At 38.9% G+C, this 22,392-nt stretch overlaps 1 long non-coding RNA gene across 2 annotated transcripts in view; it reads left to right on the top strand.

Moving 5' to 3' along the window:
* LOC123002083 (uncharacterized) overlaps positions 1–22,392 on the top strand; it is a 264,337-nt gene that overhangs the window by 138,724 nt on the left and 103,221 nt on the right. Inside the window, exon 2 of one of the 2 annotated variants that reach the window (XR_008957133.1) lies at positions 16,455–16,517. The exons of the other annotated variant lie outside the window; for it this stretch is intronic. This is a non-coding gene — a long non-coding RNA (uncharacterized LOC123002083). The remainder of the gene's footprint in view (positions 1–16,454; positions 16,518–22,392) is intronic. 2 annotated transcript variants of the gene reach the window in all.

Raw genomic sequence — 22,392 nt, 5'->3', positions numbered from 1 at the left:
TCTTCATATTTCAACTCTGACATGGTGCTTGATTTATAGTAGGGCCTTGAGCAGATGAAGTTTAATGATAAACTAATGAATTAGCAAATAAAAAAGTTCATAAAAGGCTAATTGTTTTAAAAATCTCGTTGCAGAGAAGATAATTCTCTGGACTAATGCTTTGCATATATTACCTATTAATTAATGCTTTTTTTTAAAAGATTTTATTTATTTATTTGACAGAGACAGCCAGCGAGAGGGGGAACACAAGCAGGGGGAGTGGGAGAGGAAGAAGCAGGCTCATAGCGGAGGAGCCTGATGCGGGGCTCGATCCCATAACGCTGGGATCATGCCCTGAGCCGAAGGCAGATGCTTAACCGCTGTGCCACCAGGCGCCCCTAATTAATGCTCTTAATAACACTGTGAGATAGGCATTATTATCCTCATTTATAGTAAGAGAGGAGAAAACTTACACAGGTTACACAGTGTAGTAGGGGAAGAACTATTTGTTTAACCTAAAATACAGTTCATACAGAGAGGCAGAATCAATGTTTAATTTCGTTCTTGAACATTCCAACTTTCAGAATTTGTTGGCATCATGGCAATCTCCAAGGGGGACTAATAGTTTTATTTTTTGAAGTATCATTATAAAATCATGGATTTTAAGAAATATATTTGCTGTTTCAATCAATCGTAGTCCTTATGCTTTCTGATGTTAATTTTTCTTTTAGCCACTGTGTTTTTTTCAAGACGGCTTTGGTGTCCTTTTGACACTAGCCCAGTAAGTACTCTTTGAGATTTTTCTTTCTTTCTTGCATAAAAATATGCACCACATTTGTTTTGTATATTCCCTGCCTAAGATCTGGAATTAGCAGTTTTTCCAAGGATCCTTGATTCTAGTGGATTTTTTTTTTAGAGACTATAATCTGGGCAATTCTGATGTTTATTGCTACTGGGCCGTCATTATTTCTAGGCTATTTCAGTGGGCAGTACTAGAAAATATATTTTTAAAGAAATAAATTATGAGTTAATGTTGATGTAATAATTCAGGATTAAAAATTCAGGGATTTTTTTACTTAATTTAAAAAATAAATTTATCTTCTTTTCTTTTAAATTGATAATCTTAGTTCCTAATAACATTAGCATAATGATTTCCCTTATTTCACATTGTACATATAATTGCAAAATAACAATATTAATATTTTTACTAATATGATTTTTCACTGAAATATATCCTGGAGATCACTCCTTATCAGTATATACAGATAATCCTCATTACATTTTTTACAATTTATCTTGAAATATCTTCAAACTTAGAATATAGTTTCAATAATGGTAAAAAAAAAAAAAACAAAACCCAAACAAACAAAAAACCCAAAAAACAAAATCAAACTCTCATACTCCTATAGTCCCTTCACACAGGTGCCCTCATTGTTGATATTTTACCACTTATGCTTCATCACCAAAATCCCTTTCTCTCTCTCTCTACAATATATATCTGTACATGCATATAATATTTTATGCTCATAATCAGTTATTTTCTGACCCACTTAAAAGCAAATTGCAGGCATGATGCCCCATCACCCCAGAATATTCCATTTTCTATTTCCCCTATGCTTTCTCATAAGCACGATACAATTATCCAAATAGGAAATCAACATTAATGCATGACCAGTGTCCAACTCACAAATCCCATTTAAATCATACCATCTGTCCCAACAGTGTTTCCTTTTTTTCTGATCCTTGATCCAATCCAGTATCCTGCATAGATTTTAGTTGTCATGTTACTTAAATTTCCCTTGAACAGTTCTTTGTTGTTTGTTCTTTGTGACTGGAGAATTTTATAGAACACTGGTCTCGCAGTCTGTAAAATGTCACTCAAAGAAGGAAGGCAGGTTTCTTCATGACAATTCTCAGGTCATGTTATTAGCAGGACCATGATAAAAATCATGCTGGGCTCTCTTCAAGTATATCAGGTCCAGAGACATGTGTTTCAACGCTGTAGTGTTAACCTTGATCACCTGACCATATTGGTTTCTGCCAGAAATCTTCACAATGATGTCACCGTTTCACCTTTGTAATTGACCGATATTTGGTGGGTAAATACTCTGGGACGGCATCAGTATCTGGTTCCTTATCAAACATCCACCCATTAACCATAGTTTTTACAGATGATTTCTGACTGAATTAGCAACCACCATATTGGCTCTGACTAGTGATTTTCTACTTGTATTATTCCTTCTTCACTTAATATTTTGTCCGAAGTAAGAGATCTCCTTCATTCTGTTTATTTATTTATTCACTTATTTATATAATATGAACTCAGAGATTTCCATTTTAACAGTATGCTGTAATCCATTATTATTATTTATTAATTATTTTGGTGCTCAAATTATTGCATATTTGGCCAATGGAAATCCATTCAAACTGACTTCACTGTCTTTTTTAACTTTTTTAAAAAATATAAACATGTTATTGTAACAACAGTGCGCATTTTAAGTATACATTTAATAAAAGTTTTGGCAAATATATACATCTGTATAACCATCATCACTAGTAAGATATAGAACAAGTTCCATCACACCCAAAATGTACCCCTGTGCCCCTTTCCTTCATCCTCAGCCTCAGTTGGAAACCTGGAAATTAGTTTTAGAAAAGATTTAATTGGAACTTTTACTTTATTTACATTTAATATAATGCCATTGTTTTCGTTACTTTCTTGTATTCTTTATTCCTTTACAAAAATGTATTTCCCCTTATCTATTAGCTAGATAATTGTTTTCTATTTCTTCAGTAATTACCTTGCGTCATTATTTCATTATATCTAGCATAGATGAAAACTTTTTGTGTGGACAATGCAAACAATTTGGAATACTTTATTTATATCTCTTAAGTTATTATCAGTGTTCATTTTAATTTTCCTTAAATATGATCCACACTGGACATTAATATCATTGTTTTGTTTTCTTACAGTCAGTACTTACTCTCTTCATTATTTTTCTATCCTGCATCTCTGACCTTTCATTTAGCTGATTTTCTTTATACTCAGTGTCATCCCTTTTAATTCATATCTATTGTTGAGATATTCTTTTATTTTTTGGAAAACATCTTTAATTTTCCCTTCATTGTTGAATGGAATTTTTACTGAGTATAGAAGTCTAGTTTGGCAGTTATTTTTTTCAACATTTTCTTTTTATTTTATTTTTTTTTATTTTTTATTTTTTTTAATAATGATTTTTTATTATATTATGTTAGTCACCATACAGTACATCCCCGGTTTTCGATGTAAGGCTTGATGATTCATTAGTTGTGTATAACACCCAGTGCACCATGCAATATGTGCCCTCCTTACTACCCATCACCGGTCTATCCCATTCCCCCACCCCCCTCCCCTCTGTAGCCCTCAGTTTATTTCTCATAGTCCATAGTCTCTCATGTTTCATTCCCCCTTCTGATTACCCCCCTTCTTTATCCCTTTCTTCCCCTACTGATCATTCTAGTTCTTATGTTCCATAGATGAGAGAAATCATATGATAGTTGTCTTTCTCTGCTTGACTTATTTCACTAAGCATTATCTCCTCCCGTGCCGTCCATGTTGCAGCAAATGCTGAGAAATCGTTCTTTCTGATAGCTGAGTAATATTCCATTGTATGTATGGACCACAACTTCTTAATCCAGTCATCTGTTGCAGGACATCTCGGCTCCTTCCACAATTTAGCTATTGTGGACATTGCTGCTATGAACATTGGGGTGCATATGGCCCTTCTCTTCACTACGTCTGTATCTTTGGGGTAAACACCCAGTAGTGCAATGGCTGGATCATAGGGTAGCTCAATTTTTAACTTTTTAAGGGACCTCCACACTGTTTTCCAGAGTGGCTGTACCAACTTGCATTCCCACCAACAATGTAGGAGGGATCCCCTTTCTCCACATCCTCTCCAACAATTGTTGTTTCTTGCCTTGTCTATTTTTGCCATTCTAACTGGTGTAAGGTGGTATCTCAGTGTGGTTTTGATTTGAATTTCCTTGATGGCTAATGATTTTGAACATTTTTTCATGTGTCTGTTAGCCATTTGTATGTCTTCATTGGAAAAGCGTCTGTTCATATCTTCTGCCCATTTTTTGATTTGTTTATTTGTTTCTCGTGTATTGAGTTTGAGAAGTTCTTTGTAGATCTTGGATACCAGTCCTTTATCTGTAGTGTCATTTGCAAATATCTTCTCCCATTCCGTGGGCTGCCTCTTAGTTTTTCTGACTGTTTCCTTGGCTGTGCAGAAACTTTTAATCTTGATGAAGTCCCATAAATTCATTTTATCTTTTGTTTCTCTTGCCTTTGGGGATGTATCATGAAAAAGGTTGCTTTGGCCGATGTCGTAGAGGTTGCTGCCTATGTTCTCCTCTAGAATTTTGATGGAGTCCTGTCTCACATCGAGGTCTTTCATCCATTTGGAGTTTATTTTTGTGTATGGTGTGAGATAGTGGTCAAGTTTCATTCTTTTGCATGTAGCTGTCCAATTTTCCCAGCACCATTTATTGAAGAGACTGTCTTTTTCCCACCGGATGTTTTTTCCTGCTTTATCAAATATTAGTTGCCCAAAGAGCTGAGGGTCCATTTCTGGGCTCTCTATTCTGTTCCATTGGTCTATGTGTCTGTTTTTGTGCCAGTACCATGCTGTCTTTGTGATCACAGCTTTGTAGTACAGCTCGAAATCCGGCATTGTGATGCCCCCAGCTTTGTTTTTCCTTTTCAACAGTTCCTTGGAGATTCGGGGTCTTTTCTGGTTCCATACAAATTTAAGGACTATTTGTTCCAGTTCTTTGAAAAATGTTCTCGGTATTTTGATTGGGATAGCATTGAAAGTGTAGATTGCTCTGGGTAGCATGGACATTTTAACTATGTTAATTCTTCCGATCCATGAGCATGGAATATCTTTCCATCTTTTTATGTCTTCCTCAATGTCTTTTAAGAGTGATTTATAGTTTCTAGAATAAAGGTCCTTTACGTCTCTGGTTAAGTTAATTCCAAGGTAACGTATGGTTTTTGGTGCTATTGTAAATGGGATGGATTCCCTAATTTCTCTTTCTTCGGTCTCGTTATTCGTGTACAGAAATGCAACTGATTTTTGAGCATTGATTTTGTATCCCGCCACGTTACTGAATTGCTCTATAACTTCTAATAGTTTGGGAGTGGCTTCTTTTGGGTTTTCCATATAGAGTATCATGTCATCTGCGAAGAGAGACATTTTGACTTCTTCTTTGCCGATTTGAATACCTTTGATCCCTTTTTGTTGTCTGATTGCTGTTGCAAGGACTTCTAGTACTATGTTGAATAATAGTGGCGAGAGTGGGCATCCTTGTCGTGTTCCTGATCTTAAGGGAAAGGCTTCCAGCTTTTCCCCATTGAGAATAATATTTGCAGTAGGCTTTTCATAGATGGCTTTTATGAGATTGAGAAATGTACCTTCTATTCCTACACTCTGAAGGGTTTTAATCAGGAAAGGATGCTGTATTTTGTCAAATGCTTTTTCGGCATCGATTGAGAGGATCATATGGTTCTTGAGTCTTTTCTTGTTGATATGATGTATCACGCTGATTGATTTGCGAATATTGAACCACGCTTGCATCCCAGGTATGAATCCCACTTGATCGTGGTGGATAATCCTTTTAATGAACTGTTGGATTCTATTAGCAAGTATCTTGTTGAGGATTTTGGCGTCCATATTCATTAGGGAAATCGGTCTGTAATTCTCCTTTTTGAGGGGGTCTTTGCCTGGTTTGGGGATCAAGGTAATATTGGCCTCATAGAATGAGTTTGGTAGCTTTCCTTCTGTTTCTATTTTTTGAAATAGCTTTAGGAGAATAGGTATTATTTCTTCTTTGAATGTTTGGTAGAATTCCCCAGGAAAACCATCCGGGCCTGGAGTTTTGTTATTTGGAAGGTTGTTTATCACTGACTCAATTTCTTCATAATTAATTGGCCTGTTTAAGAAATCAATTTCTTCCTGTTTCAATCTTGGTAGTTTATAGGTTTCCAGGAAGGATTCCATCTCTTCCAGATTGCTTAGTTTATTGGCATATAGCTGCTGATAAAAATTTCTAATAATCCTTCCAATTTCAATGGTGTTCGTCGTGACCTCTCCTTTTTCATTCATAATTTTAATAATCTGGGTCCTTTCTCTTTTCTTTTGGATAAGTCTTGCCAGTGGTCTGTCAATTTTATTGATTCTCTCCAAGAACCAGCTTCTAGTCCTGTTGATCTGCTCTACTGTACTTCTGGTTTCTGCTTGATTGATTTCAGCTCTAATTTTGGTCAACTGCTTCCTTGTGCGTGGATTAGGCCTGTCCCTCTGTTGCTGTTCCAGCTTCTTGAGGTGAGAATATAAAAACTGCATTTTAGATTTTTCTATTTTTTTGAGTGAGGCTTGGATGGCTATGTATTTCCCCCTTAGGACTGCCTTTGCAGTATCCCATAGGTTTTGGACTGTTGTATTTTCATTCTCATTGGTCTCCATAAATTGTTTAATTTGATTTTTGATTTCCTGGTTTATCGAGTCATTCCTGAGCAGGATGGTTCTTAGTCTCCAAGTGTTTGAGTTTCTTCCAAATTTTCCTTGTGGTTGAGTTCCAATTTCAGAGCGTTGTGGTCTGAGAATATGCAGGGGATAATTTCAATCTTTTGGTATCGGCTGAGACCTGTTTTGTGTCCCAGAACATGGTCTATTCTTGAAAATGTTCCATGGGCATTAGAATAGAATAAGTATTCTTTGGTTCTGGGGTGTAGTGTTCTATATATATCTAAGAGGTCCAACTCGTCGAGTATGGCATTCAAAGCCTTTGATTCTTTGCTTAGTTTTTGCCAGGGTGTTCTGTCTATTTCTGAGAGTGGAGTGTTGAGGTCCCCTACTATTAATGTATTTTTATCTATATGTCTCTTTATTCTGGTTAAGAGTTGGCTTGTGTATCTTGCTGCTCCCCTGTTGGGGGCATATATATTTATAATTGTCATATCCACTTGTTGAATACTTCCCTTAAGAATAATATAGTGCCCTTCTGCATCTCTAACTATAGTCTGTAGTTTAAAATCCAGTTTATCTGATATGAGAATTGCTACCCCACCTTTCTTTTGAGGTCCATTTGCGTGAAAGATGGTACTCCATCCCCTTACTCTCAGTCTGAATGCATCTTTGGGTTCGAAATGAGTCTCTTGTAGACAGCAAATGGATGGGTCATTTCTTTTTATCCAATCTGCAACCCTGTGGCGTTTAAAGCAAGAATTTAAACCATTAATGTTCAGGCTGAGTACTGAGAGATATGCTTTTAATTCTGCCATGTTGTCAGTAAAGTCTTTGTTTGTATTGACTGTGACTTTCTGTTTTGTATCACTCTTGGGGCCTTTTTACTTTTATAGAACCCCCGTAATACCTCCTGTAGGGCTGGTTTCGTGGTTACGAAATTGGCTAGTGACTGTCGATTCTGAAATATCTTTATTTCTCCATCAATTCTGAATGACAGCCTTGCTGGATAAAGGATCCTTGGCTGCATGTTTTTCTCTGAAAGAGCTTTAAAAATGCTCCCCCAACCCTTTCTCTCATTCCAGGTCTGTGTAGACAGGTCTGACGTAATTCTGATGCCTTTGCCTTGGTACGTGAGAAATTTCTTTGCCCTGGCCGCTTTTAATACTGTATCCTTGGATCTCATATTTGCGAATTGCACTATGACGTGACGTGGTGTAGGTCTGTCATGGTTGAGCTTGGGAGGGGTCCTCTCTGCCTCTTGGACACGAATGTTTGTTTCCCTTGCTAGATTAGGGAAGTTTTCAGCTACAATTTGTTCAAATATCTCTTCTAGACCTCTGTTTTTCTCCACCCCCTCGGGGATGCCGATGATTCTAACATTGGATCGTTTCGTTGAGTCAGTAATCTCCCGTAGCCAACATTCGTGGGCGTGGATTTTTTTAAGACCATCTTCTATTTTTATTTTTTCCTCTATTAACCCATCCTCCAATTCACTAACCCTTTCCTCCGCTTCGGTGACCCTGGCCGTCAGAGCCTCTAGTTTTGCCTGCATTTGGCTCATAGAATTTTTAATTTCTGTCAAATTCGCTCTCATTTCCGCCCTTAGGGATTGTATATTCTCAGTAACATTTTCCTGAATACTTTTTTCAAGTCTACTCATCATCTTGACCATTGTTACTCTGAATTCCATTTCTGATAATTTGGTTACATCCATATCCGTTACTTCTGTGGCAGAGGCCACTGACTCACTGTCTTTTCTTTGCTGGGGGGGGGGCTTCTCCTTCTTGTCATTCTAATGAGGGGAGTTTGCGGGGTTGTCCAGAGCCCAAAATTATTGACTGGGTCCCAGGCCGTGCCATTTGTTTTATAGGGATCTTAGAGATGTGGGCTTCTTCTTTAAAGATTTTATTTATTTACTTATCTGAGAGAGGGAGACAGACAGTCAGAAAGAACGGAACAGGAGCAGGGGAGTGGGAGAGGAAGAAGCAGGCTCCCAGCGGAGGAGCCCGATGAGGGACTCCTTTTCGGAACGCCGGGATCACGCCCTAAGCCGGAGACAGGCGCTCAATGACTGCGCCACCCAGGCGCCTCGGGTTGTGGGCTTCTTGATTTTTCAGCCTGCCTTCTGTGTTCTGGGGGAGGGGCCTGCCGCGCCGATATTCAGGCAACCCTGTTTGGTTAGAGTCTCCGTGTCCCCTGCGAGGGGGGATGGGGATGGGCACTCTCTGAGCCGGTATTTCCAGGCTTTTGTTCTCTGGCGGCTTTCCCTGGCGGCCGGCTATGCCTCTTCTGAGAGTCAGAGCAGCAGAGGCTGCAATGTCACAGAACAGAGGGATTGCGGCCCGTTCTCCACTGATGTTCTGGCCACTTTAACTCTGTTTCTGTTGGTGCTGCTCAACCCTGCAGCGTCCCGGGATGTGCGCCCCACACCCGGCATCCCAGCCCTCACTTCCAGGGCCCGCGCGTCTCTGTCCTTTGTGTTTCTAATGCCGCCAGCCGCCAGCCGCCCCGCGCGCGCTCCGGGAGTTCCCGGTCTCAGTCTGGATCCCGTGAGCGCACCGGGATTCCGGTGTTCCGGGAGATGCCTGGTGGCGCGCGCGTTCACGGCTCACCGGTCTCAGTCCGCTCTCTCGCGGGTGCCCTCTGTGAGTCCGCCCGCTCCCCAGCGCAGGTGGCTGCCGCTTCCCGGCGCCCAAACGCGGCGGCTCCCTCCCCCTTCCGTTTATCTTCCGATATCTGTGCACAGTTTCATGGCTCCCCTCTTCGTACCTCAATACTCAGCGCTGGAGATGTTCATTTGTAGAGATCCAGATGCATCATCCTGCGTCTCAGGCTGATTCCGTGGTTATTTAGGCTGGTCTGGTACCTATCCAGCTCGACTCAGGGGACCGGCTGAAAAAGGGGTCCCCTACTCCTCCGCCATCTTAACTCTCCATATGAATCTAACAGACTTCTTTTGATTAACAAACCAACACTTTAGTCTCGATTGCAAGGAAAGAATTTCTATTGTTCAACATTTTCTTTTTAAATCAATAGATTGCTTTCTGGCTTCCATTGTTTCTATTGGAAGTCAGTAAGTCACTTCTATTTTTTTCTTTCTTTCTGCTTTTTTTGTTTTGTTTTATTTAAGATTATCTCTCTTTTATCTTACTGTCTTTAAGAAATCTTGGGGTGCCTGGCTGGCTCAGCTGGTAGAGTATGCAACTCTTGATCTTAGGGTTGTGAGTTCAAGCTCCATGTTGGGAATGGAGCCTATTTAAAATTAAAAAAAAATAAAATCTTTGTCTTTTATCTTTTGCAGGTATACTAAGATGTGGATTTATTTCTCTTTATCCTTACCGAGGTTCATAGTACTTCTTGAATCTGTGTCTTGGTGCCATCAACAATTTTGAAAAATTCTGAGGCAATATTTCTCCAAATATTACTTTCTTCAGTCTCTTTCTTCTTCTTTTCTTTGATTCCAATTTAAAATGATAGAATTGTTTTTTTTAAAAATCAAATTTAATATGTATCTTATTTTCTCTATTTCTCATTCTGTCGCCTCTTTAGTCTAATCTTCAATTTTGTATTCCATTCAGCATTTATCTCTCTAGCAATATCTTATTCATTCAGTTCTTTTTCCTTTATTTGTTGTATTTTTCATTTCCAGAATTTGTATTTGGCTTCTTTTTTATAGATTGCTTTTCTGTGAGAAAAATCTCAATTTGGTCATATAATTCCTTGAGAATAATATTCCTTGTTATTTAAAATTTGAATCTTAATAATACCATTGCCTTAATTCCCCTTTAGTCTGCTTATTGTTTTTGCTTTGTTTTAGATTACCTCATATATTTCTTATTTTTTATTACTTTTTATTGTGTGCTGAACATTGTTTAGGAAAAATTATCAAACTAATTTGAAGCCCTGGTTAATCTTCTTGTAATATGGAGTCACATTTGTTTCTTGGAGGCAGCTAGATATTTAAGTGTCATAATCCAGTCATGGAATAAGATGATTCTGGTATGAGGGCAGTTTACCCTCATTACACTAAAGTGTAAAGTGTAAAGACCCTGGGGGACTTGCTGGAGCTTTCCCTTATCAGACCCTGATGTTCAGTCTTTATCCGCACAGTCCGGGAAATCTGTAAGCTCTGTCCTTAGCCTCGAAGCTGATGTTTCGCAAATCGACAATGGCCTTGGGAAGAAAAATTGCTGCAAATGCTGGCTCACCTCCCTGATTACCTACTCTCCCAGGTCTTGGCCCCATGATTCCTCACTAACTTGGAAGCTTCCTAATGCTGTTAAACATCATTCTTGTAACACATATCCCCAAGTTTCTAATTGTTTTCAGCAAGACATTTTGTCTACTAACCGAGACTGCCACTTCCAGAATTAAAACTCAGTATCTTCCCCCCAAATCATCTGTTTTTCTAATTACTCTGTTACTGTCTAGAAATATATTTTCTATATTGATCTTCTGAAAAAGCTTATCAAATTTATTAATATATCTTAAATAATTTTCCTATTCATGTTATTCCTCCTCAATGATTTATCATTGTACTTAGAATAAAGTCTAATTTCTATATTTTAAACAAACTTTAAAAAAAAAAGATTTATTAATTCATTTATTTGAGAGAGAGAGAAAAGGGAGAAGGAGAGAAGCAGACTCTCCACTGATCAGGGAGCTGGACACGGGGCTTGATTCTAGGACCCTGAGATCATGACCTGAGCTGAAGGCAGACGCTTAACTGACTGAGCCACCCAGGTGCCCCCAAATCTAATTTCTCTCTTATATCCTACATAGCCCTACGTTGTCAGGCTCCTGTACTTTCCCACAAGCTGGCAAAATGGACTTTCCCCCTATGCAGTTTTGAGTGCTTTACTACCAACTCTTTGCATTAGAGAAAAATACTTAAAGCAGATATGCTAAGAAGACTATATGTTCTTTGCATTTCTGTTTAAATGGCATAATTACAGAGGTTTTTTTTTTTTCTCTGACCACTTTATCTAAATTATATCTAGAATTCTCCCTCTGGCCTTTCCATTCATTTGCATTAAGTCCTATTGTTTTTCTTTATGGCACTTCTCATATTCTAAGGTTATGTATTTTGGGGAGGTTTGTTTTTTAATTTAAAAATTTATTTTTTAAAGATTTTATTTATTTATTTGACAGAGAAAGAAAGAGAGCACAAGCAAGCACAAGCAGGGGGAGTGGGAGAAGGAGAAGCAGGCTCCCTGAGCAGGGAGCCCGATGTGGGGCTCCATCCCAGGACCCTGGGATCATGACCTGAGCCAAAGGCAGACGCTTAATCAACTGAGACACTCAGGTGCCCCTTTAAAAATTATTTTAAATTGTCTTCTCATTACAGTCATAGAACCATGAGGGCAGGGATTGTGTGTCTTAACTCCCGTATTCCCAGAATTTAGGATCGTGCCTCACATATAGTAAATCCTTAATAAATATTTCTTAAATTAATACTTTTAGCTATAAAAATAATTTCTTGAAATATTAAAAGACCTCTCTTGGAAATAGACAATTTGTAAATTTGATTCAGAATTCAAAGTTAAAGATTTCCATTCTGTTTCTGGCATCAGCAGCATGACGCTTCATCGCTGCTTCCCAACTTCCTCTGTAAGTAACAGGCTTGGGTTCTCCATGTATTTGGATCATTCTTCCATTAACCAGCTGCCCTTAGGATTTTGGGGTACCATAACAGAAGAAGAAAAGTTAAAGTATATTGTTTGGTTTTTCCTCTATGACCCTTACCAAGCAGTGGGGATCAGACTATGTGAGCTTATTTTAGAAAGGCGAAATTGCATGATGATCTTCTAAGTACAATAATGTAGTATTTGTTTCTCAAGTGGACCCCTTTGCCATTTCCATTTTAATCCATATAGCAAAGGGCAAGAGAAAAACATCCTGATGCCTTTTTCTTTAGAGCTTTATTTTTTTTGATACTGCATGGCTTATGACTTAACTGAATAGACTACTATGCATTTATGCCAAGCATCAAAAATCCCAACTTAGGGGGCGCCTGGGTGGCTCAGTTGGTTAAGCGTCTGCCTTTGGCTCAGGTCATGGTCTTGGGGTCCTGGGATAGAGCCCCGAGTCGGGGTCCCTGCTGCACTTCTCCCTCTGCCTCTCCCCCTCCGCCTGTGTTCCCTACCACCCCAGTGCATGCTCTTTCTCTCAAGTGAATAAATATCTTTAAAAAAAAAAAAAGTCCCAACTTAGATTTTACATGTCATATAGGACATTGTTCTAGCCGCACTTCCGTGCACAAAGGCTGTCATAGGTCTAGGAAAGGTTGGGTTGCCATGGTGTTCTATATCAATTAACAGGCGCTATTGAAAAGCTGTCAGTAAATATACGCCCTGTCAACTCTACAATGCTTAGAGAATATAAAATCAAATACCAAGTACAGAATACGCTATGTGTCATACTCAAAGTTTTTCTGTTTGAGTGTACTCCAATTTTATTATAATACTTGAATTCATAATTAACATTTGGACATTGCAGTCAGAGGCCCTCAAAATTTTAAATTGTTGATACATCTCTATATTCTAGAGATATGACTTCTAGACCTAAAATTCCTTTATTCTGCTATGAAATATATTCATATATACATTTCAGATAACATTGAGTTTTATAATCCTTTAGAATACAAATTAGGCATTAAACAATAATTTGTATTTATATACTGACATGTGAGCTAAACTATTTAGAAAGAAGTCAAATTAATGGCTTATTAAGAGTTACAGAATAGACTTGGAAATAAGACAAACCTACATTTGTAATCCATTTCTGTAATTTAATTTTTAAGTGACCTTGGGATACCTAAGTGACACAGTATTTCCCTCTACCAGAATCTTGAGATTTTCCTATTTCATTTTTTACTGAAAGTAACTACTGCTTTTTATCAACAATTAACAACCCTTACAGTTGTATGACTAAGGGTTAATGAATAGGTTTGTTTCATTCCTTTCACTGTTTAAATGACTCAGAATGCTTCTGTTATTTGCAGGAATGGTTCCCAAATATAACTGAAAATTAAATTCCCATTCATTTCCACAAATTGTCTTTTTTTAGGGGAATTATGAATAGGAACAGGGATAGAAAACTCAAATTTGTACCGAACACATGCATTTCCAATAAACTCAGTAATGATTTGTTATGACTTAGCATGATACTTAATAGCTTAGATTTTAGAGTCGGACTGGTGTGTGAATTCTAGCTCTGCCATTTGAAGTTTTACTTATTTGTTTAGGATGAGGGACAAAAGCCAGTATGCGTGAAACAGATTGAAAAGGTTAAGTTCTCTTCGTCATTACTGATAGTCTGAGAGAGGAGCTGGGTAGTCTGCCCCCACCCCCCATCAAGTCCAGACGTGAAAAAGTAAGGTATTTACCCATGTGTTACATTAAATGTTAATGACAGAATATCGTGAAGACATTTTAAGCATTACAATAGTCCAGTCCTGGTAACCTGGCACTGTTGATCTCCACCCTGTGTCCCGGGCCCCTTCTCATCTCTGTTTCTTAGACAGCATGGTGGGATGTCATAGGCGGAGGGCCCATAGGAGGTGTATTTCCCTAATGTTTGCCTTGAAGGAGACTTTTACTGGCACCTTTAGTGGCATCTGCGAGCTAGCCATAAAACATTCTTTGGGGGGATTCTGACTTATTCAAGTTTGTCAGTGGCTGGGCAACTAGCTCTGATATGAAAGATGGCGTTCCTAAAGGAGTTTCTGAAATAGTGGAAATTAGTCCATTTTTTGAGTGTGCTTTTTGTGCATTTTAACTGAAATGATAGGTTTGCTATACTCTTCTCCCTCTTGGTCTAGTAAACACTGGATCTGATATGAACTCCGGAACATTCTAACTCAGAGATTTCTGGAAAGCTACTGGCTTCTAGGATGATTCTTTAACACTGAGATGTCACATGAAACAGAGTGATTTTTAAATTAATTTTAAAAGGATATTCAGAAGTTGATTTAATACTACATTATTTGAGGCATGTGGAATTATACCAGCTCATAGTCTTTAAATTTACATGACCATTGTTGTCAATGACTGCTTTGTTAGTTCGCTCACACATTAGGTCCTGAGATCCCTGAGGATCCCGGGTACTAATTAACAGTGTCTGATACCAGTAGAGTTTCTTACTTTCATTGTAAATAGCCCTGCCCTTAAATTATCATTTCAATTCAACTTCAGTCTGAACTCCATGCTTGTTCTGCAAAAGTTTAGTCAGTCACCTAGAAACTGACTTACCTTGCGGTTAAGTATTTCTTACTAAAAGGAAATGTATGGAGAGAAACATGCTCTAGTGTCATCTCTCTGCACCATGAGCAAACCCCAGTCCTGTCCCTTCCTAGCTAAATGGCTAACAGCTGTTTGGAACCTTCATGGTGAGGAGGGTCCCAAACTGGCCAAAGGAAACAGAAGGCATACCTCAAAGAGAGATGTAAAAAATTCAGTTCCTACTATGAACTCATAACTCTTGCTGAGTTCTAAGAATCACGAAAAGCTAATTAAGGCTTTGCCGTAGAGAATAACTGTACCTCGCGCATGGCGGGCGTGTTACCATCTACACGCAGCTACATTCCATACGCACAGCTAATCCAGCTGATGAGGCTGAGACATTGGTGCTGTCTCAGGTGTTTTGTTGGGTAAACAAATATCAGGGCAGGTAGGAATATGGGTGTCAGGATCAGGCTGGCCTGCATCTTAATCCCATCAGGTTCTTCCACTTATTGGATGTGTGACCTTGGACCAGTTACAAATCTCTGAGTCTCATCTGATGAAAGATGAGAGTGCTGTTTGTTTCATGCATCTGTCAAGAGAATCCATAATGTAAAGTACCAAAAGCTGAGCACAGTTTCCGGCATACGGTAGGTGTTCCTTAAACAGGAGCAATTATTGTTAGGGCAAGAAGATATCTCAGTCTTCTAAAAGATTTCCCAGGTTTGGTGTTTATAGTAGCTTGTAAAATAATCACACACAGTCTTCCATCCCAGGAAATGATGTTGATGGCTATAAAGAAATTATCACCCAAATCCCAAATATTTCTTTTTTCAAAAATTGCCAAAGTCAATAGGAGTAGTAAAATATTTCAAAAGGGACTGGCCCAAGGTGTAGCTACATTGACTGCTGATAGTCGATTAATACCCATCCATCTTCAAGAAAAGCAGGGTTGATCAACACCCACTACTGGAAAAAAACTTGATACACAGTAGTTACAAATAGACCTCATTGCACAGTTGCTCAGCGGCTCTCAGAAAGGTATTTAATTGTCAGTAGTCAAATGGATTAGACATAATACCTGACTAGTCAATGGTCAGACGATCCTAAAGGAGGTGCTGCGACCACAGACCAGTACTTGCTGAGTATGTGGTGGCAGCTGCCTGAAAATTCTCCTTTTGGCACATACAGAAAGCTACACTAACGCCAGTGTCCACTGACATATTCAATCCTGTCTTCCTGACACCCAAAAAAACCACCTGGATATGGTCATGCAACTGTTTTTAGAAGTTTGGCTATCGTCTGGCGTTTGTTTCTGTAGTGAACCCGGAGTGAGCTAATAGCCCTACAGACCAGAACGAGGCAGCTTTGAAAAGAAGAGTAAATGTCATTGAGGATTACATTTCAAATCTGCGCGTCAATCAGCCAAGTTCAATAGGGCCCTGGGAACAAAGCAGGACAGGAGAAATAGATGTTTTTTGTGTGGGGGAAACAGAATTTTTTTGTGAGTGGGTTCTGTCATAGCGAGGAAGATGTTCTGTGGAAGTGATCTTTGTCCTTTCGAAGCCGGTGACTTCACTGATAAGAATTGGAACTTGGTGTATGGAAATTCGTAGTGTGCTTTCTTTCCTGAATATTCTCACTCTGCTTCAGGTTTCACTCTCCAGCTATATCCTGCTCTGTGTGCCAGGACATTGACCTCCAAGTATTATCTAAACCAGGCTCTCTTGCCTTTCAGCTTTTGGTTGGAATGGCCAATAGGAGGAATCAAAAGGAGATTGGAGCATGGAGAGAAAAAGAGGTTGGAGTGTTTCTTTGGTCCCCTCTCTGTATCTCTCTGCTTGACACTGCAATTCCCGTTGGATGGCAGTTTCTTGGAACTTTCCGTGGTTTCCGGTAACCATTCCCTCTGTTTGCTTTCCGCTGTTGCTTGCCCCAAGATGCCTCCCCATCCTTAGTGGTTTCCCTTACCTGTGTCTGCCTATGTGAACAGTCCCTTTATTTGATTCTCTGCAATCATCCCTTAGGAGTGGGCTGTTTCCTGCTGTGACATAGTTTCTAAAGGAGCTGAAGATGGAAGAAAGGGTGGCTCAGTGAAACCCTGGATTTCTAGCAGCTTTCAGTAAATGCTGTTAGAAATTGGAATTTAGTAACCTCAGCCTCTATATATCCTTAACTATTGGCTGGCAGCATGAGAGGATTGAGCCCTCAAGTATTTGGCAGTGTGCAAAGTGTAGACTTGAGAAAGATAATACGTATTTGGAAATTAATATATTTCTGAATAACCCATGGGCTTAAGAAAGAAAACATGATGGAAATTGAAAATATTTTGAACTGAATTAAAATGAAAACAAAACATAAAATGTATGATACAAGTTTAATGTTGGATGCAAGTTTAATATATAAAAATCAAGCATATTTCTATATTTTAGCAAAGAACAATTGGAAAATAAAATTTAAAAAATTTCCGTTTAAAGTGTCAACAAAAAACAAGAAATAATTAGGGATACATTTAATACAATATGTGTTTGACCTATCTCCTGAAAGCTACAAAACATTGTTGAGAGAAATTAAAGACTTACATAAATGTTCATGAATCAGAAGATTCAGTGCTGTTAAAATGTTAGTTCTCCTCCTTAAAATACAGATTCACAATGCCAGCTGGAATGCTTGTAGCCTGCTTGCTTGCTTGCTTTCGTTCTTTCTTAGAAATGGAGCTGCTTCTGAAACTTATATGAAAATATAAGGAGAAAATACAAGGGAATTAGAATATTCTAAGAGATTTCTAAAAAGGAAAACAAAGTTGGAAGACATATACCTGATTTTAAGGATTTATATGGTTCTAGTCGTCAAGACAGTGTAGAGTTAGCCTAAGAAGAAACAAAGAAAACAAAATAGAAATGTCAACATGTCCACATGTTCTTCTGTCCCTTCCCTCTCCCTCACCTCTGCCTCTGTTTTTGAGTTAGATGGAGGAAGATGTCAAAGCCAAACTCTTTAGTGAGCAAGACTTTAACAGCAGTTAAAGGGAAAGTACACTCTTGGGCTTGGGGGGCCGAGAGGGGACCGGCCCAGAGGCGGACTGCATGGAGGGTCAGGGTCGTCTTTCCTTTTTCTGCTGGCAAGGATCGTGGGTCATAGCCAGAGTGGTCTCTGACTGGGGGTGCCTCCCATCATCTGAGGGTCTCCTACAGAGTGAGAGGGGGAGGTTTGGGCCCTGTTTGGTCCTTATCAGAACTGGCATGGCAGCCATCCCCTGCAAGGGGAGTCAAAACTGCCATGTGATTGCATTATCGTGAAGCTACAGCTTAGGGTAGGGCAACGGTTATAGAGCAGAACACAGGCTCATTCTCCAGGGTTTCTCCTGGCTGTTGGAAATGTGATTTCTGTCTTTCCTAACAGTCAGAAAACACCTGCTCCCTGCTCATATCTGGCTTACTGCCTACTTTATCAGAAACAGAATACAAAGTCCAGAAACAGATACACACACTTAAAAAGGACCTCAATTCTTACCTTAAACTATACACAAAAATTAATCCAAAATGTATCAAGACAAACATAAAAGTTAAAATTATAAAACCCCTTAAAGAAAGCATAGGATAAAAATAATAAAATCTTTTTAACCTTGGTATAGAAGATCTGTCAGGATGCAAAAAAGCATGAATTATGAAAGAAAAAAGTGATCATTGGATAGCCTATAGAAACATAAACACGTGCGTAAGTTGTCCATATAGTAGGTTAATAGGGAATCATAATTTATGTAGTATTTTGAAGCTTTTTTAAATTTGACAGTATAAAGTGAACATCTCCCTAATGTGTGCGTTCGTGTGTACGTGTATATGTATCATTGTTTCTCATGGCTACCGAGTACTTTACAGTGTGCACGAACCACCATGTATTCAACCATTTGCCCATTAATGAGCATTTGATTTGTTTTGGTCTTTTCTGTCACAAACTATGCTGTGCTAAACATCTTTCTATTTCTATTTTATATACTTATGCTTTTGTTTTTTCGAGATAGAAATCTAGACAGACCGGAGCATGACCCTAAACACCTTCCATTGTTTGCTCACGGCTTTGAAACATCTCTGTAGATAAGGAAATAAAAGTTGTTTTTAAAATATGCAAATTCCTGGGACTTAGCCACCTCTCACGATTCATAAATGAACCCAGTACTCTCCACTTTAGACAACCGTACTCCATGACTTTAGAACAGATATTCATGGACCTACACTTTCGGGGCGGTGGGGGGAGGGAGGCAGTGGGAGAGAGAGGATCTTAAACAGGCTCCACCCACCTCAGTATACATTATTGTATACTGTAGGTACTCAGTAGAACAAACTCCTTTTTTTCCCTTGAATTTTTAGTCACCGTGACACAAAATGTCAGCTACAATTCAATGGGTGGTGGTGTTATTTAAAGCAACAATAATTATAGTAAAACAAGAAGGAAAATGTACTTGCCAGTTCAATGGCACAAACATGATAGGCTTTATTTTTTAATGAAGGGTTATGTAGATCAATCCATATTGTGCCCTTTCTTTAGCAAAGAATCCATCAAGATGGGAACATTAATTTGTTTCGGTAGCTGTGTGAACATGTGGAAAACGTGTTATAGAGGACTATACTAAGGATACTTCCTATTGTAAATTGAATGAACTCCGAGTGTGTGTTTGTAGAAGCAGAGGGATATTTCTGAAGGTGATAGGAAATGCATTTAGATTTTAGAATTCACTAGTCAAAATTTAAGGACTGATTCTTGCACATAAAATAGTTTCTACTTTACATTATTTTGGTCCAGGCTGTCAGGACTTCCCTTACCATTTTTTTTGCCATGGGAATGCATTGGTTTGAGAAGTAGACAAAATTTTGCAAAATTTTGCGTGTACTAGGTTATGATGCAGAACTTCCATTTTTCATTAGGATTAACTTGTAATTGGGCCTTTAACTTCATTCTTCCAAAGTTTCTGTGAAACAGTATAGCCATTCAAGAAGTTGTGAATACAATTATATTGCTGGGAAATTACTGGAATGCTAAGTTTCCAAAATAGAAAATTAAGATGTAAGCTTAAGAGCTTTGTAGACAAGATAAACATAAAATTTCAGTACACCAACTAGTGTATTGGAAAGAGTAAAAAACTCATCACGCAATTTTTTTGGTTTTGTTTTTGGTTTGGTTTTGTCTCTGTGGGGAGGTCAAGGTAGTTAGCATGGTTTACCATAAATAAAAGATAGTACTTTTAAAATGTTAGCTATTTCTCATTAAAAAATAAGACTAAAGTGGGGCGCCTGGGTGGCACAGCGGTTAAGCGTCTGCCTTGGGCTCAGGGCATGATCCCGGCGTTATAGGATCGAGCCCCGCATCAGGCTCCTCTGCTATGAGCCTGCTTCTTCCTCTCCCACTCCCCCTGCTTGTGTTCCCTCTCTCACTGGCTGTTTCTATCTCTGTCGAATAAATAAATAAAATCTTTAAAAAAAAAAAATAAGACTAAAGTGACCTAGTTAATATATGAACATAATGTTAAGATCATGTCCTTACAGTGACTTAAAGTGGAACATTATAGAACATCTTTACTAGGCAGACTTGTTAACTTTGTCAGTCATTCCAGGTGATTGAGGGAGTCTTCTGGAAGGGTGTGACGTCTTAGGGAGCTTGCATCATGATTTGTGATTGGATGTGATTTCATAGAGTTGATGTTGGTTAATGTAACAACCTAAGAGAGAAGGAATAGCATTTTTGCCCCTGAAGGGACTATATCTGACTGTATCCCCTGTGGGGACTGTAGATTACCACATGTTTCAATTCAGAGGTGAAAGTAAAATTGATGCAGGGAGAAAGTATTTGCTTTCTTTGTCCAAGGCAATATAGCTTCTAAGAAGCACAGCCAGAACAAAAATGTCATTGGCATAATAAAGAAATAAGATTTCTGACTCCTATTAAATTTATAAATGAAACTGGCTGCCAAATAATATATTATTTCTTGGGTAGAGAACATTACATTAATCAACTGAATGTGGTTTTCTGGACACTCTTTCAAGGGAAAGGTGGGCTCCCTCCGGGTTTGGTCTAACTCCACAGATGGTAGCTCCCAGCTCACAGAAGCAGGGCCACCTCCTACATTTGTGGCACCCACCTGTCCCAACGACATTGCCTCCTCTCAAACCCATTTCTATCAGACTGTCTACATTCGTAGTATCTGTTCTGCATTTGTTTGAGACATTGAGTATTTTGCCCTTTGGCAGGAATTGTGCCTGTTAGATAAGAATGCAGTGTCTAGATTGAAACTGTTGTGTGAGGGAGTAAGTTTGACTTCTTCCTTTGAATGCCAAAATGAGTTTCCAAACTCATGACAGGCAAGCCGACCAATGTCCTTTGTGGACACGGAATGTCTTGTGGGCTCTGTTGCAGCTTCTCCTAATGTTCTAACTTTAACCTAGTTACCACCGCTGTGGAATTTGTACACTTAGCTTGAACATGGCTGGTTGAGGTTAAGCCAAATACGTGGGAACTTGATCCGGATACACAGCTGATGCTACCCGCTGAGACAGCACTTTGAACAAAGGCTCAGAGGTAGTTCTACATGTCATGACTTGCAGATAGTGGGGAGAATGAGATCAGCCTGGTCAAAGCAAATAAATGTATAAAAAATGGACTTACAATCATGGTAGTGCCAGATTTCCGCCATCATTGAACTGTAGTCTCTCAGGATGGAATGGAAATCATAATATATGGAGACCAATGTGGTACTTTTATCATATTCTACACTAGAAGGAATGAGAATGTGACTTGAGAAGAAAAAGCAAATGCCAAAGCCATTAATAAAAAGAAAAAATTATAGTTCATATATTACCAAAGTCCTAATACGTACTGTGTACCCCGTTGTATTTATTGGATAGATTTGCCTATCAGTAAGATAGTTATTGTGATCTGGAGATTAAACACCAATATGATAAATAAGCTGTTATTGGGGAAGTGGCTAATCCATGGAGAATGCATTATTATACTCTATACAGACCACAGACAGGGCAGCCTACATGCAGCTTTGAGGGAGGGAGGGAAGAAAGAAGAAAAGAAGGAAGGCAGGAAGGCAGGAAGCAAGTTTTTCTTTATCTCACCACTTACTCCTTCACTTCAGCTGGACTTCAGATGCTGAAGGTCTCCTTAGCTCTCAGGTTCCTCACTGTGATGAGAGAAATCATCCTCAAGGACTATAGGTCACACACGTGGAATCAAAATGTTACTAAATTGGCAGCGGGGGATTTGAAAGAACTAGACTTGGCTAAAGAACCACGGATGTAATAAAGAGAGAAAACTTGAAACATATGACTCATATTAGAGTTTTGTGTAACTGGCTGCCAAATAGTCTTAGGACATTTTTCAGGTAGAGGACTCCTGTCAGGTCACCTCTGGATGCTGTACTTGGACAAGGACCAGTGTGAATCTCTGGGGCTTTCTGAGTCCTGTCCTCTGTGCAGATGTAGGTAAGCAGAGTTTCTGGTTTGCTCATTTGATTATTTGTTTGCTCATACATTTAAGAAGCTTCAGGCTTTCAAGCCTTCAGGATGCAGAAATAAAGGTTTTACTGTGGAAAGAGATAAGTAAACAGGTGCACAGGATAGGAAGCGGGTATCTGTGTGTCAGGTGGGAAGGGGGATGCAAAGAGGGATACATTCTCA

This window comes from Ursus arctos, unplaced genomic scaffold (assembly GCF_023065955.2).
Source record: "Ursus arctos isolate Adak ecotype North America unplaced genomic scaffold, UrsArc2.0 scaffold_36, whole genome shotgun sequence".
Taxonomy (NCBI): Eukaryota; Metazoa; Chordata; class Mammalia; order Carnivora; family Ursidae; genus Ursus; species Ursus arctos.
Note: the sequence above shows the minus strand (reverse complement) of the source record. Positions and strands in the feature narration are given on the sequence as shown.